This window comes from Tupaia chinensis, unplaced genomic scaffold (genome assembly GCF_000334495.1).
Source record: "Tupaia chinensis unplaced genomic scaffold, TupChi_1.0 Scaffold144262_1, whole genome shotgun sequence".
Lineage (NCBI taxonomy): Eukaryota > Metazoa > Chordata > Mammalia > Scandentia > Tupaiidae > Tupaia > Tupaia belangeri.
In genome coordinates this window covers 746,282-763,477 of record NW_006204120.1, presented here as the reverse complement: position 1 = coordinate 763,477, position 17,196 = coordinate 746,282, and the positions used below count along the sequence as shown (strand labels likewise).

The following is a 17,196-nucleotide window of genomic DNA, read 5'->3' as shown; positions in this document are numbered from 1 at the left end:
GAGACAGCTGGAGGCCGGGCAGAGCCGGGGTGGGGGGCCCCGCCTCCCACCGCCTTGCTTGGCGCGGGTCCTGGGGGTGGTGGGGGCCGCAGCCGGCCCCGGGTGGGCCGGAGCAGGGCCTACTTCGCCCGCCGCCGCCTTGCTCGCTCGGCGCGGGAAGAATAGAATTCTTTATACTTTGTGACGAGTACTGCATACGGAAGCCATCTTGAGCTATCCACCATCTTGAGCTATCCACCATCTTGGAAACCCCTTTGCATTTTTTTAAAAAAATTTTAATTACTTTGGGATTTTGCTGAGCCAAATCATTCTGAAAGGGGCAGTTTTCTGATCAGTTATCTAGGCCTCAATATCTTGACGAACCTCCTCTCATACTGTTTTGTGATTCCTAAGAAGATTTACACATGACCATTAGAGAATACATGGCAGAGTTCAGTTATCTCTCGGCTTTTCATTTGTTTCCATGTGAACAGCTGTAGTAAGCAGAACACTGTAAGAAACATTCCATTTTTTAAGATGTTTTAACATCTAAAATGCTATTTGGACTACTCTGATTCTTCTGATATGTCTATTTTCTTACTTGTCTCCTTTAATGGAAGTGGGAAAACCAGGCCAATGGTTGAACAGCAATAACATCCCAGTAAAATAAACAAAAAAATTAAGGTTTTATCTAACAGACAACTAAGAAAAAGGGGAGGAGGTCAGCAGGTGGCATAATAGTTAAGGAGCTGGACTCCCACATGGCCAACTGTAGTTTGAGTCCCAGACCTGGCAGCTTGAAACTCACACTGGGTGCATGTGCATGTGTGACCAAAATCCTGAGGAGAATGGAGGAGAAAGGATTGAAGCATGGCTATCCTCACGGAGGGGGGAGGGTTATATCTCACTTTTTCCGTCTCTCTCTCTCCAGTGAGTACATACACCCTGTAGCCCCAAACAAAACAAATCAAAACAAAACCAAAGCTCTTCCAAAAAAAGAAAGAAAAAAAAAAAAAGAGAGAGAGGATAAAGTAAAGTACTTTGGTAGTGAAGCTTTGTTTATTCACTTATAACATGAACCTACACACATAGTAAAGGGTTGAAAATTAACTTGTTTTGTGTACATTCTTCCGTTAATTAATTCGGGCAGCCCTATTGTGAGGATTAGAAATATGGGCTTTGCGAGAGGAGAATGGAGGAGAAGGGATTGCGGCGTGACCATCCCCTCTGGGGGGTGATTTCTCGCTTTCTGTCTCTATGTCTCTCTCTGTCTGTCTGGCGAGCACACGCGCCCTATAGCAAAAACCTCTCCAAAAAAAGAAAAAAGAAATATGGGCTTTGATACTGGGTAGACTTGGGTTCAGGATCTTATTCTACCATTAATTGCTCTCTGAACAAGATATTTAATAACTTTATGCTCAGTTTCCTCACTACTTCAAATGATAAAATTCCAACCTCATAGGATTTTTTTTTAAAACAGTGTGTATCTGCATAAACCATGTACCTGGCAAAGCAAATATCCAGTAAATGTTGGACACTTTAGCCTTGAATTCATTCCAGGAATGTTTATTGATCAAGTATCATGCTGTGATCCTAAGCTGAATGTTTGCGCCTGGTAAAAAAACTGACTTAAAATGCTTCTATATAAACAAAACACACTGGTAAACATCTATGATAACTTCTCAAAATATTAAATGGTGCCCAAGAACCTGTGTTAGATCTTTAGGTAAGGCTGAATTCTTGAAGGTATTTGGATTTAAGTAATTATAAGTATTTACTAATTCATATTGGCTTTCTCTATTAGTTTTAGTTGGTGGTTTTTATCTTATTCCTAAATATTGTAAGCTATCTACATAGATATAAAAGGAAAAAAGTTTACACAAACTTCTGAATATTAATCCTTTATACTTTTTAATGTTTTGCTTGTTTGTATACATCTTATGCTAGTTCATATAATATCTAGATAAATATATGGCAAGAACTTGGGCTTTTACTTGGTTTTACCTAATTCTGGACAATAGGTTTGTACTAATAATGGCAACACAGGGCCCACTTCATTCGGATACTTGTCTGTAACCATACCTGTATGTGATTCTTCAACTTTTCTTCTGTTTGAAGAAAATAAAGAGATACTGAGAATATACCCACAATGTAGAATTTACTATGTAGCTAATTTTAACATAATGTATTCAGTCATTGGAAAAGTCATGATGCATTTTTTTGTTTGTTTATGCAAAAATGCATCATGATTTTTTTGGACATGATTATTTATGGACTACTTCATACTGATTACCATAGAGACTTAAAAATAAGTGATAGGTACCAGGCGGTGGTGGTGCAATAAAATATCATGGTCTGTGAGGCAGATTCACAGGGGAAGGTTACCAGTTCATTTCTAGAGACCTTCCTGAATTTCCTGGGCATGAGTATGTCCATGGTCCAGGCTGGCAGAAGCTGAACAGATCATGTTGTTAAGATCCTATGGGAGGGGCCAGCAGGTGGTGTGGTGGTTAAGGGTACTGGACTGCCATATGGCTGGCTGCAGTCCTGGACCTGGCAGCTTGCTTTCTCACCTTCTCTCTCTGTCTCTCTGTCCCTCTCTAGTCAAATTAAAATAAACAAATAAAGTTAAATAAAGTAATTCTTAAAAAAGAAAGATCCTATCAGAGGTGCTACCTCTTTCTCTGCCTGCCTGCTTCTCTCTTGCTTAAAATAAATAAACTTTATCAAAAAAAAGATAAGTAATACTAACAATAGATATTTATGTAGTGCTTACTGTGTGAAAGTGCATTACATATATTAACTCTTTCAATCCTCACAAAAACCCTAAGAGAGGATCTTTAGGTCTGGATAATTAATTAAAAACATAGGAACAATTAGCTACTATTGAACAACAAAGAAAGCCTTCTGAAATTACTGTCTAATGGATGAGAAGACATTTATCAGATAATTACACAAATAAACCTTCATGTATACTACAAAAGAAAGTCAGAGCCTGAGCTCTGTTTGAAAGCAGAAAATCTTTCCCAAGAAGTGTTATTAGATCTGTGATCTACAGGATAATTAGGAGTTACATGAATTTTTTTTGTGTGTTTGTTTTTGGTTTTTTTTCTGACACCAAATATGTCATTCTAATACCATCCAACCATGACACCGACTGGTGGTTATCCTAGTTCATCTTAGTTCTGATACTAACTACCCAGAGTTAGTACACAATCCACAAATTAAGGGCTTAGTCCCAGGAGGCTGCTCCCACTTCCATTAGGACATCAGGTACTAATAGGATCCCTGGAAGCTACTTGTACTTCTGCCTAGATAACTGCAAGTTTGGAAGTTCCTATGACTTCTCCCCTCCTCCAGGTTCCATAATTCACTAGGATGACATGGAAACTCATGGAAACCACTGTATTTATGATACAATTTTATTGTAGAAGATACAACTCAGAAACGGTGAAATAGAAGACATGAAGAGAGTTTATCTTGAGGGCATGGGTGGAGGATGCAGGGAAAGTGGAGGTGGCATATCAAGAGCTTCCATGCTCTCTTTGGATAGGCTGCCTTGATGTATTCACCAGCCTGGAAAATCTCACACTTGGTAGTTCGAGTTAGGTAGCCGACCGGGATTTGAGTCCCGGACCCGGTGGTTTAAACTCACGCCTGGCACGTGTACGTGCGCACTCAAGATCCTGAGAGGAGAATGGAGGAGAGGATTGTGGCATGGCCATTCCCTGTAGGAGGTACTTTCTCACTTTTTGTCTCTCTGTCTCTCTTTGTCTTTCTGGCAAGCACATGCATCCTATAGCGAAAACCTCTCCCCAAAAAAGTTTTTATTGATGCTTTATTACATAGGCATAATTGAATAAATAATTGGCCATAGGTGATTAACTTAATCTGGAACCCCTATCTTTTCCCCAGGGATTACTGTGGAACTGAAAGTTTTGTGTGTGTGTGTGTGTGTGTATTGTTTATTATTTTTATTTTATTATTTTTAGTTTTGCTATAGGGCATATGTGCTCACCAGCCAGAGGAAGAGAGAAAGAGAGAGGGAAAGTGAAAAATCACCCTCCTTCCCCGGGGACTCTGTTGCAGTCCCTTCTCCATTCTCCTTTCAGGATTTTGGGTACACATATGCATGTGCCCAGTGTGATTTTCAAGTCAGTGGGTCTGGTACTGAACCTATGCAGTTGGTCATATGGGACCCAGCCACTTTAACCTCCATGCTACCTGCTGGCCCTGAGCTGAAAGTCTTAACTCTTCATTCATAGTGGTTTTTTTGGGTGACCATTCTTCATCCTGAAGCTATCTAGGGATCCCCTACCATGAGTTATCTCACTAGTATACAAAAGATACTTCACTCTGGGCATTCCAAGGATTTTAAGAACTCTATGCCAGAAACCAGAAACAACTACCAAAGTATTTATTTTTTTTCCAATTATATCACATAGTTTAAATAATCTCTGCAATAAGTAGAACTTATAATTCAGATCTTTTCCTTTAGAAGGACTTCCTGTGGAGAGCATAGCCTACTGACAGTCTCAGCTGCCACCCCTTGAGATTGATTACATTCTTTGCTCTGAGCCCTTATTTATGCTCCACTCCTCCCAGCCAGTGTCTAGGTATTCCAGGGCAGGAAAGCCAGCCTATTCCTGGACCATGTGGGATTCTTCTAGTGGACAATTTTTTCTAGAGGACACCCCATTGACCTGTCCAAGATTTTCTCAGAGCTGTATAGCAAACTAAGGCTCTTCTTACTTAATCCTCTTTCTCTCTGTCCTTTCATAGGTGTCAGACTTGCTTTTGTTCTCAAAGCTTTCCCTGCCTACTCCTGCTTCACTTTTTATTCTACCTAGGCACCTCTCCTAAGACATCTCTTGCATGTCTAATCCCATCTGGGTATCTGCTTCTTTTTCTTTTTTTTTTTTGGAGAGGTTTTTGCCATAAAGTGCGTGTACCCACCAGACAGACAGAGAGAGACAGAGAGACAGAAAGTGAGAAATCACCCTCCAGGGGGATGGCCACGCCGCAATCCCTTCTCCTCCATTCTCCTCTCAGGATCTAGGGCACGCACGCACACGTGCCTGGCGTGAGTTTCAAGCCACCGGGTCCAGGACTCGAACCACGGTCGACTACATGGGAGTCCAGCGACAAAGCCATTATGCTAACTCCTGGTCCCTGGGCATCTGCTTCCTGACACAGTCTCTAAGACACACCATACTCCAAACACAATAGCTTAGATACTTTACTTCATGTTCATTGCTATGCTTCCATGTGTATTGGGGAAACCCATCTTTTTTCATATTTCTTCCCTTGGGATCCAGGGGACATTCTCTAGTTTCCTTTCTCCAACTTAAGTACTTCTCACAGTGTGTTATGCGTGGGACAAGGAAATAACTCTTATAACTGACATCTTTTCCTTTACGTCCAAACTCTCAAGGAAGATAGAGAGTAAAGGATAGCTTGGTAAAAAAAAAAAATATATATATATATAGTGTGTGTGTATATATATATAAACAGCTAATCTCTTATTTTTCTCTTTTTCTCCTCATGAATATTGTGTTATACTTTGCAAAGAATTCTATAAGATATAGAATATATGGTAGTACAGGTTGAGCATCCCTAATCTGAAAACCTGAAATTGGAAATGCTCAAAAATCTGAAACTTTCTGAGCACTGATAGAACATTTTAATTGGAAAATTCCAACCCTGACCTCATGTGATGGGTCATAGTCACAAAGCTGTATTACTAGCATATTGTATAAACTTACTTACATGCTATCTGTATTTATTCATGAAGCCTGAATAAATTTTGTATTTAGATTTGAGTCCCATCCCCAAGTTACCTTATGTATATGCAGGTATTCCAAAAATCCCCACAAAATGTGAAATCTGAAACATTTTTGGTCTTAAGCATTTCAGATTATAAATAGTTAACCTATCATTAGTTTGTAATAGTAGATCAATTTTTATAAACATCACTATTTATTTTTAAAATAAATTATTTATTTAATTTTATTTATTCATTTATTTATTTTAATTTGACCAGCGAGAGTTATAGAGAGAAAAAAAGTGAGAAAGCAAGACACCTAGTCCAGGACGCGAACCATGATCAGCCATGTGGCAATATCTTGTGCCTTAACCACCATGCCACCTGCTGGTTCCCTAAACATCACTATTTAATGTGTATATTCTGAAGCTCTGAAATGTAGTTTTTTATGTCTAAGATAGAACTTAAGTCATTCTTGATTTACCTTATTTACTTTTGTACTAACCACATGAAATAATCTTAAATTAAATGCACGTTTTGGGCCTGCTGGTGATGTGGTGGTCAAAGTGACTGGATCCCACATGCCAATTATGAAGTTCAAGTCCAGGACTCAGTGGCTTGAAAAGTAAAATGCCAGGTATGTGTGGTCCTGAGAGGAGCATGAAGGAGAAGGGATCACAGTGTGACCATCTTCCTTGTGGGGTGATTTCTCACCTTGTCTCTTTTTCTCCCTCCCTCCTTCCTTCTTTACACCTGCACTATAGCAAAAACAAAACAAAACAAACTTAAGTGCAAGTTTTTGCAAATTTATTATAATCTGGAAGACCTGCTTTCCCTGTCTTACCTACTTCTTCCTTACTGCACTGCTTCACATTTCAGTTCTCTCCATATGATTATGAGAAACTAAGCTTCTGTCTATAGATGCTAAGCAGCATAAAAGTATCAGGCTGTTACTCCTCCTTGGAGGCAGAGAACTGAATAATGTTGAAGTTTCTTTTAGTGTTATGAAATAACTGTACATTGGAAGAGAAGATCTGTGATGGACTCTAATGAGTCATCTTTTTGATGGCTCAATATAGATGCTTATTCATTAGGGGATTATTTAACTCAACTTCTAAGTTTCTAAATGCTTAGGCAAGGCTTATAAGCCTTTAGAAAGTTTGTAAAGTAACAGATAATATTTAACTCTTAAAGATAATGACATAGCTCAATGAGCTGGTGAGGTATCTCAGTGATGACCAAATTCTAATACTGAACTGATCAGTAAAGCTCTGCCTATTTGACTTATTTTTAAAACCAGAAAATGTAATGAAGCCTTGCAATACTGTCGTAGCATAAAGTAAATTAGTTGTAACCTAGAATAGTTAAACTGGGTACTCCTGAGAGACTAAAACCAAAATAACAATCAGTAGCTCATATGTTCCAAATGCTTAACAATGGGTATATCTGGTGCTAAGTGTGTCATGTACATTATTAAATTTTCTTTCCTCAAATAAATCCTTTACCACTTTACAGGTAAGGAAACCAAGTCTGAAAGATTAAATGATTTCCCAAGCACTCATAACATTTTTTTTGGGGCGGAGGGGGGTCACATAACTAGTGCTCACACTTGAGTCTGTCTACCAATGTCTAGATTCTGAACATGATACAAAGCTGGAGGAGAGAGTGATCCTGCAACTAGCTAATGTCCTAGCAATTGTCTTACATTCCACCAAGAAAAGAGAAATTCAATACCTTAAAGAAAGTGTTAATATAGAAACAGAAATGTAACATTTATTTATGGCTGTAGGGTAGAAAAAATTTCTTTTCTCATCCATCCTTTGGTTCATGACTGAGACCCCTATTACAAAAGATAGATTAATAAGAGAAAAACACATACATTTATTTAATACATAATAGATTGGTGCAAAAGCAATTGGACTGTGAATTTTAAATCATTATAACTAGGCTCAAATACATCTTTATTAATCAAAATAAGGACCATTACAATCAACATATTTTTGTCAATGAGAAATTAGTTTATATATTCCTGTAGCATGAAAACTCATGCTGTGGTAGTCCATGCACTCTTGGAAAGCATCTTGTGCATCCTGTTGATTGTGGAAGCATTTTTCCTGCAAAAAATTATCACAGTGGTTGAAGAAGTGGTAGTCAGTTGGCAAGAGATCAGGTGAATATGGTTGATGAGGCAAAACTTCATAGTCCAATTTGTTCAAGCTTTGTAGTGTTGGTTGTGCGATATGTGGTTGGTGTTGTGTAGAAGAATCAGGCCCTTTCTTTTGACTAGTGTTGGCTGTAGGCCTTGCAGTTTCAGTTCATCTCATTGATTTGCTAAGCATACTTCTGTGATGTAATGATTTCACCAGGATTCAGAAAGCCGTAGTGGGTCAGACTGGCAGCAGACCACTGAACAGTGACCATGACCATTTTTGACTTTAGGAAGTGCTTTGGAATTTCTTCTTGGTTCAAAGGTCATTGCTGATTGTCATATAAAATCCACTTTTTATTGCACACCCCAATCCAATCTTTGATGTTGCATAGAATAAGAGAAGACAACATTTCAAAACTACATTTTAAAAGAAAACATTTCTGGTTGGGAACAGCAGTTAGCGTAATGGCTATGTCGCTGGACTCCCACGTAGTCGACCGCGGTTTGAGTCCCGGACCCGGTGGCTTAAACTCACGCTGGGCGCATGTGCCTGCATGCCCAAGATCCCGAGAGGAGAATGGAGGAAAAGGGATTGCGGCATGGCCATTCCCCCTGGGGGGGTGATTTATCACTTTCTGTCTCTCTGTCTGTCTGGCGAGTGGACGTGCCCTATAGCAAAAACCTCTCAAAAAAACCCCAAATTTTCCAGTCAGTTGATGAGGCACCAGTTATTGAGCTTTTTCACCTTACCAATTTGCTAAAAATGCTACATAATTATTGAATGGTGGACATTGAGTTCTTTGGAACCTTCTCTAGTAGTTGTAAGAGGATCAGCTTCAATGATTGCTCTCAATTGGTTGTTGTCAACTTCCAAAGGCCACTGTTGGTAGTTCCAAGGTGGTGTTGATGTTGGGAGTTGTCTCCGCATCTTTACAACCCATTTTGAACTCAAATGAGAAAAATGCTCAAATTTGGTTTTATCTACACATCATTTCCATAATCTAAAATAAATGTAAAACAAATGGCAAATAATAAGTCATTAGCAAAAAGCCATAAAGCCAGAAGTACACATTAAAATGTGTATAACATAAACACATTTTTGTAAGCATGTATTCCAATATCAAATGTCAAATTTCAACAATGTAAAATAGCAATTACTTTTGCACCAAACCAATAAGAGTTTTATGTGATACAGAAGCTTTCAAATATGAATATCTAAAAATGTTATTTTTAAGCTTATGTGTGACAAAGAATGTACTCTCATATAGAAGTATAACTGTTTAAAAGAGGAATATGGTCTAATGGTTATAAATTGGGGAAACTTATCATGGCCTGTTCATTCAGATTTTTCTATATGTTTGTGTGTTTTCCTTCTTTCCTCTGAGTATAGAAAGGATTCCTCTGAAATGATGGTTGCATGTACCACTTCAAAGAAAGGTCAGAGAATTCTTTTATGATCTGCTTTGGGGAGAATGCCAGGAAGACATAGAGACCTTCTTACTTCTGTTGTTTTCTCAAATGCCAAGGTGCCATATTTTGGAGTGGCATGTCCTGAAATCCATCACAGGTTTTAAGTAATTTGGGTAGAGAAGTAGATTGTAAGAGTTAAGTTTCTGTTGCAGGGGATTGAGGGGACTTTCTATGCTAGCTTTCTTAAATAATAGAGAGCTTAATAGGCTTGTATTAGAGCAGTTCTCTCACTGTTATTATTTTTGAGTATCCTACAAAACATATTGCCTTTCAGTGTTTTTGTTTGTTTTTAGTGAGTATATTCATATGACATCATGACCCAGTATATGTATGAGTATATAAGAGTGTATATATAACTGAAAAAATATTCACAAAATAATTTTCATTCCTATTATATGTGATACACTCTGGCATTTTCTATTCTTGTTCATTAAAAATAAGTCCATTGAACTGATTTTATAATGCATTAGTGAGTTACCACCTACAGTTTGAAAAACACAGTTCTATGCATGGCAAAAGAGATTGTTAGATTGGTTGTAAGGAAAAGACATTTTGGTTTGATTAGATCAGATTCCTGCTTATGCAGGAGAGTAGAAATCATGGTTCTGTTTAGTTGAATTTTCAACTTTTCTACACTGGATGCCTCTCCTCAGTATGATATTCATTTGACGTCTGCCAAGTCTTGGAGAGCAATCATTTTTGTTCAAATACAATATCATCAAAAATAAATGGGCATTTTTCAAGAAATCTTTGACAGCTGAAACAGTGAAACAATTAATCGACAGGATGATAAAAGCTCGAAAACACATAATACCTATAATAATCAGTAGAAGCATAGCAAAAATGAGAGAAAAAAAGAAACTTAGTTCAATTATACTGTAAAGTTACTTACTTCAAAGTCAGTAGAGTGCTGTAAGGTTATGCATATTGTTAAGGTTAATTGCATCTATTCAGAATGTATTTGAATCTGAAACAAAAGCATAAGAGAAAAAAATAATCAAAGGGAGAAGACTGCATTTGGAGGGTCTGTTCTATATCACAGAATCAGCCAATGATGGTCCCTTTTTTCTACAACATTTGTAATACTGCCCTCCCCCCATATGAAGATTTAAAGGCAATCCATTGAAGTCCTGTAGGAAAACTGAAGACATTTACCATCATTAAAAAACTCAAGAGCTAGTATTGCTCAGTGTTTTTCAAGATACTAGTGAGAGCAGAAACCTTGTGCTATTTAATCTTACAAGAAAATCTGAGCCTTTGTTTTAAGAAATAGTTATTTTAAATAATTCTTCTTTTAGAAACCAAAATATTTCCCCCTATTTGTAAAAGTAGAGCCATATATGCTTGTTATAAAAAGTCAAACATTGGGCCAGCAGGTGGCATGATGGTTAGGGCACTGGGTTCCACATGGCTGACTCCACAGTTTGAGTTCTGGATCCAGTGACTTGAAAAAACACACCGTGTGTGTGTGTGTGTGCACATGCATATGCCCAAAATCCTGAAAGGAGAATGTAAGAGAAAGGATTGTGGCATGGCCATCCCTTCGTGGATGATTTTTCACTTTTCTTCTGTTTCTGTGTCTCTCTGTCTCTTCCCATTGAGTGCAGATACCCTATGCAAAACTCTTTAAAAAAAAAAAAATAACCAAACAGGGCTAACATGGTTTTATGGTGGTATGGTGGTTAAGGTGCTGAACTCCTACATGGCCAATCATGGTTCAAGTCCCAAACCTCATGGCTTGAAGATCACACCAGGCATGTGTACATGCCCAAACTCCCACAAGAAGAGTGGAGGAGAGGGGACTGTAGCATGGCTATGCCCTCTGAGAAATGATTTCTCACTTTCCCTTTCACTGTCTCTCTCCAGAAAACACATGTGTCCTATAACAAAAACCTAAAAAAAAAACCAAAAAACAACTCAAACATTTAAAAATAATATAAAATGTGAACATTACTTGTGATTCTGACAGTTAGAAATAAACACTTCAAACAATTTAGTTTAAAGAAACCTTTATTTTTTAAAATGTAGGTTGTGCTCTTTGACTTCCATGCCAAGTAGAAAATCTTAGTTATTATGCCCTTTCCTTTCCACTTCGAACACAAAGTGGCAGGTAGAGAAGATATATTTCCTTTCTAATCTTTACTTTAAAATGTGATTGCTCTCTATCATATAAGCATACACTGGTTTTCACACTGGCTTACTAGTTGTGCAAGGAAACAACCCTTATTCTAACAATGGAATGTTGGATATCATATTCCATGTAGTAGCCCTTCCAAAAATGTTTAACCAAATGTAATCATGAGGAAATAGTAATTTCCTTAAATTCAAATTGTGAAGCATTCTCTGTGACAATTTACTCAGACTCTTCAAAAACATCAGTAATGAAAGAAAGAAAAAAGTCAAAAAGTCAAAGGAATTGTCATATCAGATTATAGGAATCAACAGAAATATGTTAAACAATAGGAATGTGTAACTCATGACTCAATCCAGCGTGAGATGGATTTAGGGAGGAATTTTTTTTTTTTTAGAAGTTTTTGCTATAGGACATGTGTGCTCGCCAGAAAGACGCACAGAGAAAAACAAAAAGCCAGAAAGTGAGAAATCACCCCCCATGAGGGGTGGCCATGCCACAATCCCTTCTCCTCCATTCTCCTCTTGGGATCGTGTGCATACACGCACATGTGCCCGGGGTGAGTTTAAGCCACCGGATCCAGGACTCTAACCGCGGTCGCTACATGGGAGTCCAGCAAAATAGCCATTATGCCAACTGCCGGTCCCATGGAAGAATATTTTTTATAAATTGTAATAATCTGGGGCCAGCTGATGGTGTAGTAGTTAAGGAAGCTGGATCCTACATGGTCAATGGCCAACTATATGGTTCAAGTCTATGTGGAGAGCTTGAACAGCACTCCAGGTATATGCACATGTGTGCCCCAAAGTCCCTAATGGAGAAATGGAGGAGAAAGGATTGTGGTGCAGTCTTTCTCCATGGGGATGCTTTCTTACTTTCCATCCCCCCCTCTCTCTTTCTCTCTATCTCAGATGAGCTCATGTACCCTCCAGAAATTTAAAAACGAATGATAATTGGAACAACTTGTAAACTTGTGTAGAGGCTATTAGGAACTATTGCATTGATATTGAAGTCCTTGGTTATGTTATATTTAAGTAGAAGATAATGTTATATTTAAGTAGTAGAATGTCTTTGTTCCTGGGAGATACATGCCAAATTATTTAGGGGAGATATACCATGACCCTGCCATGGTATATCATATTGTTTAGAAAAAAAACAACACTTTCATATTGTTTAGAAAAAAGTAAAGAAGAGGAGAGAGAAAAAAGCAAATGTGAATAAACATTAACAATTGGTAAATACAGGTAAATAATATGTCAACCTAAAAAGTAGGTGAGGCATAAGTAAAATATAAGTAGTTTATCTGAGCTAGGACTTAGGACAAATCAGCTAAATGAACTGACTGATTTCCCAGAGATGTGCTCATTGAAATAGCTGTGGGGAAAGCTGGTTTCTATAACAAAGAGAAGGGCAGGAAGAGAGGACGTTACAAGCTGTTTGTGAAGAGTTCACATTGGTATGCCAGTGTGTTTGTGCAGGTGTCCAAAATGCAAATGAGATGGAGAAATGGAGGGAAAGGGGTTGTTACTACACCCCATTGGAGAAGCTTTCTCTTCCTCTCTTCTCCTCCATTCTCCTCTCAGGATTTTGGGCATACATGCACATACACCTGGCAAGAGTTTTAAGCCTCTTCGTTCCTCTCTCTCCGGTGAACATGTGCCATTTTTTGCAATAAAAAAGAAAAAAAAATTCAAAACAACAACAAAAAGGGACCAGCAGTTAATGTAATGGACATGTCGCTGGACTCCCCTGTAGTCAACCGTGGTTCGCATCCTGGACCCGGTGGCTTAAACTCATGCCGGGTGCATGTGTGTGTGTGCCCAAGATCCTGAGAGGAGAATGGAGGAGAAGGGATTGCGGTGTGGCCATCCCCCCTGGGGGGTGATTTCTCACTTTCTATCTCTTTGTCTCTCTCTGTCTGTCTGATAGGCGCACGCATCCTATAGCAAAAACCTCTAAAACAAAAACAAAAACAAAAAAAACAACAACAACAAAAAAGAGAGAGAGAGAAAAGAACTTAGCTTGGTTCATTTAAAATAATGTAGGCAACTAATTGGTGATACTTGATTGTTCACATCATGAACTGGAGAACACTGGGATAAAGGAAGGGTGGGATCACATTGTAAAATCTGTACAACTCTTTGCAGCACTCCAGTTTGTTTTCTGTAGACTACAGGAAAACATGCCTTTTGGGCAATAACCCTAATGGGTGTGGAACATAAGGAAAGTCTCAAGCTTGTGTTTTACTCAGGACTTTAAATTGAAATGGACCTTGTATTTCATGGACTGCTCTGAACTGCTTTTCTTTCTCAAATAAATGGATTTTTATTTTACTAATATTTTACTTTTGTTTCTTGGGCTTAAACTTTTAATAAAAAAAAGTTGGGGAGGGCCAGTCACAATATCTTGCTGGTAAGATGCTTCTACTTGGCAGGCTGAGGCCGAATGGGAGGTCTGGGTTTGACTTTGGCCCACCTTAATAGGGTGGGTGTGGTGGCACATATTTTTATTTGTTCCCAGAACAAAGACCAGGGTTGCTTATCATCTGATATAAACATGGTGGATTCCCTTCTCAGGGTTTCTCAGCTGCAGTGTAAGCATACCATGTGTGCAGCGTCTATCACCTGGCTCAAAAGACCTGGGGCCAGAGAGGACAAAGGTAAATTAGTGCTCATGCTGCTTGTTGTGCCATGAATAATAGGATCCTTTGTCTCTTGCTCAGGAATCTCGTCTTCTGCCAGTGTTCACAAAACAATAACAAGTGAACTAAGCTTGTAAATAGAGTCAAGTCAGATCCTAGACCTGACATCTCTGTGCTTTAAAAATATAAGTTCCTTGTGGTTATTTTTATTGAGAAAACAATTTTAGACAATTTGCAAGTATACCTACTAATCTGTTCTCATTTCTATGCCCATCATTTGTTTTTGGCCTCTTACTGATGGTCTCTGCAATAGTGTGTTTCATATACATTCTTTATATCTTCAGTGTGAATCCTTTTTTTAAGAGAGATTTTTGCTATAGGACTTGTGTGCTTGCTGGAGAGACACAGAGATACAGAGATACAGAAAGTGAGAAATCACCCCCCCGGGGGATTGCCATGCTGCAATCCTTTCTCCTCCATTCTCCTCTTGGGATTTTGGGCACACATGCACATGAGCCCAGAGTGTTTTAAGCCATTAGGTCCAGGACTCTACCTGCAGAAAACTACATGGGAGTCTAGTGACATAACCATTACATGATCTGCTGGTCCCAATGTGAACCCTTCTTGCTAACTTCCTTTTCTCATAGCTTTTATTATTTATGTGTGTGTGCTTCAAGTAAAGAAATAAATCTCAGATTGACTCTGTATGTTTGTATAGGTTGGTAACTGCACAGCATTACCCAGTTATGGTAGTAATTCTAACTTGAAATATATTCCCAAGCATGTGGCCTAGTGTAGAGCTACTTCCACCTGAAAGAGGGAGCATGGTTTCCTCATTTGCATAAGTGTACCACATCTCACTAAGCCATAGGGATCCTATGATGTGTGTGTGCATTCCTCTTTTTAATTTCCATAAAGATGCCTTATAAGCAAAGATCTTGATGACTTCTAGCTTGTTTATTTGTTCATTTCTGCTCCCTGGGGGTCTGTTCAGCCCTCTGACAAATGTGAGTTGTATCGATGAAAGGACCAACTTTACATCAACATTTTGGGTGTGTGCAAGCAATGGATGAGGCTCTGCAGGTTCTGAGAAGATGAATGGGCCCCTCCACCCTTGAGATGTAGAGTACTGGGTCGGGGTGTGTAATAGAGTTAGGGGCCAAGGATGATTTACTCAGACTGATCTTGTCCTTTTTGTTTTTTTTTTCTTGGGAATTTGGCCTGTTTAAAAAGAACTTTTAAAACTGAAATGCTCAGAAGTTTTGTCTTGACTCATATTGGCTAGAAACAGTAAGCTTCAGGTTTCTACACTTATAATAATGTAACAAAACCCAATATAGAATGCTCTATCTAGAATAATATCAGATGACTTTGATTACCCCAAATCCTTCTTGTTTTTTAAATTTATACATACTCATGGATAAGATTTTCTTGAACTCTGAAAACATCAAACCAATTTTTTTTTTTGTAGGACAGTAGACTTGATGTAGCTCCTGTTCTGCCTGAACTTATCTGTTTGTAACTTAATCTCCTACCTCTTTCTGAATTTTTTGCTCTTGACTACATTTCTTTTTCAGTCAAACCATTATTGTTCCTAATTAGAAATTTAAATTACATCTGGTGCAGTTGGTACACACCAGGGGATTTATTTATGTAACGGTTTTAGCTAGCCAAGATATTTTTCGTAACTTTAGCATACATTTTTTTCATAAGGGGCTTATTGATGAAAGGCTACACAAATTGTATAAGAATGTACCCAAATGATCCAGTTGTGTAACTCAGGAGAGACCTCGCAAGGAAACCATTTCCTGAATATCCTTTTCAAATTTTTGTTAATGGTGCAGAGAAACACGTTTCTCTCTTTCTTGTGCTGTTCTTTCAGATATTCTCCCTTAGTATATCTCACTGATGAAAACAATCTTATGAATTGAGATATTTCATTAAATTTCAATGAGGTAATTAAGGAAACTCATTTTCAAAATATACATTTATTCCAGTAGCTTGAATGTTGCTTAATCAGGAAATGACCAGAATAGTAAATATAGGTAGATTGGACTTGTCTAGATCAGCAACTTTGAGAGTCAGACTGTTGAAACGGATGACAGAGGTTAAAAGAGTAAAGGCCTTTGCTGTGGTTGGATACTAATTAGCTGAAAACATTAATAAATTATCCTTGCTATTTAAGTGAAAAAAAAAAAAAAGCTAACAGAGAAGGACGAATATTTGCTGCACAATATCAAAACCTAAAAAGCTTATCCTTATACTTAAACTCTTCTTCCTGTAGAGGACTAGAAGCTGAGATAGTTGGCAATACTTCCTTGTGACTATAATAAAACGTTTTAGATTTGGCATTTTCAGCCAATATAATATTGCTAAGAAGGTTGCCAATACATCTTCTAATATAAAATGTTTATTACTAGAACCACTGTCTAAGGTAATGTTAAAATTTTTTCAGTTAAAATCCTTTAACTTTGAGACTAGCAGTTGGTGTAAAGGCTATGTTGCTGGACTCCCATGTAGTCGACCCCAGTTCGAGTCCTGGACCTGGTGGCTTAAACTCACGGCTGGCGCGTGTGTGTGCGTGCCCAAGACCCCAGAGGAGAAAGGAGGAGAAGGGATTACTGTGTAGCCATCTCCCCTGGGGGGTGATTTCTCGCTTTCTATCTCTGTCTTTCTCTGTCTTTCTCTGTCTTTCTGGCGAGCGCATGTACTCTATAGTGAAAACCTCTCAAAAAAAAAAAAAAAATCCTTTAACTTCAGGCCTAGATAATTCTTTCCCTGTTTTCATGTCTGAGTCTGGGGACCTATAGGCTATGCATATACCATAGGTTGACTACAATCTTATTCCTAAAATAAAAGATTCTAGTGTCACATTCTAAGACTTCAATTTAATCACAGTAGATGTTGTAGAATATGATCTTTTGTAAACTGATCGATTTTTCTTTCCAAACATTTTTCAAAATTTCTATAAGAGAGATCCATGAAAATTCCCCATGAAGCTGCTCTTAAAGTCCTGGCAAAAAACAAACAACCCTTTTGCCATTTCAGATCTTAATCGTTAA

General features: G+C 38.2%; 1 protein-coding gene across 2 annotated transcripts in view; it reads left to right on the top strand.

Moving 5' to 3' along the window:
* EPSTI1 (epithelial stromal interaction 1) overlaps positions 1 to 17,196 on the top strand; it is a 119,421-nt gene that overhangs the window by 5,386 nt on the left and 96,839 nt on the right. The window lies entirely within an intron of this gene.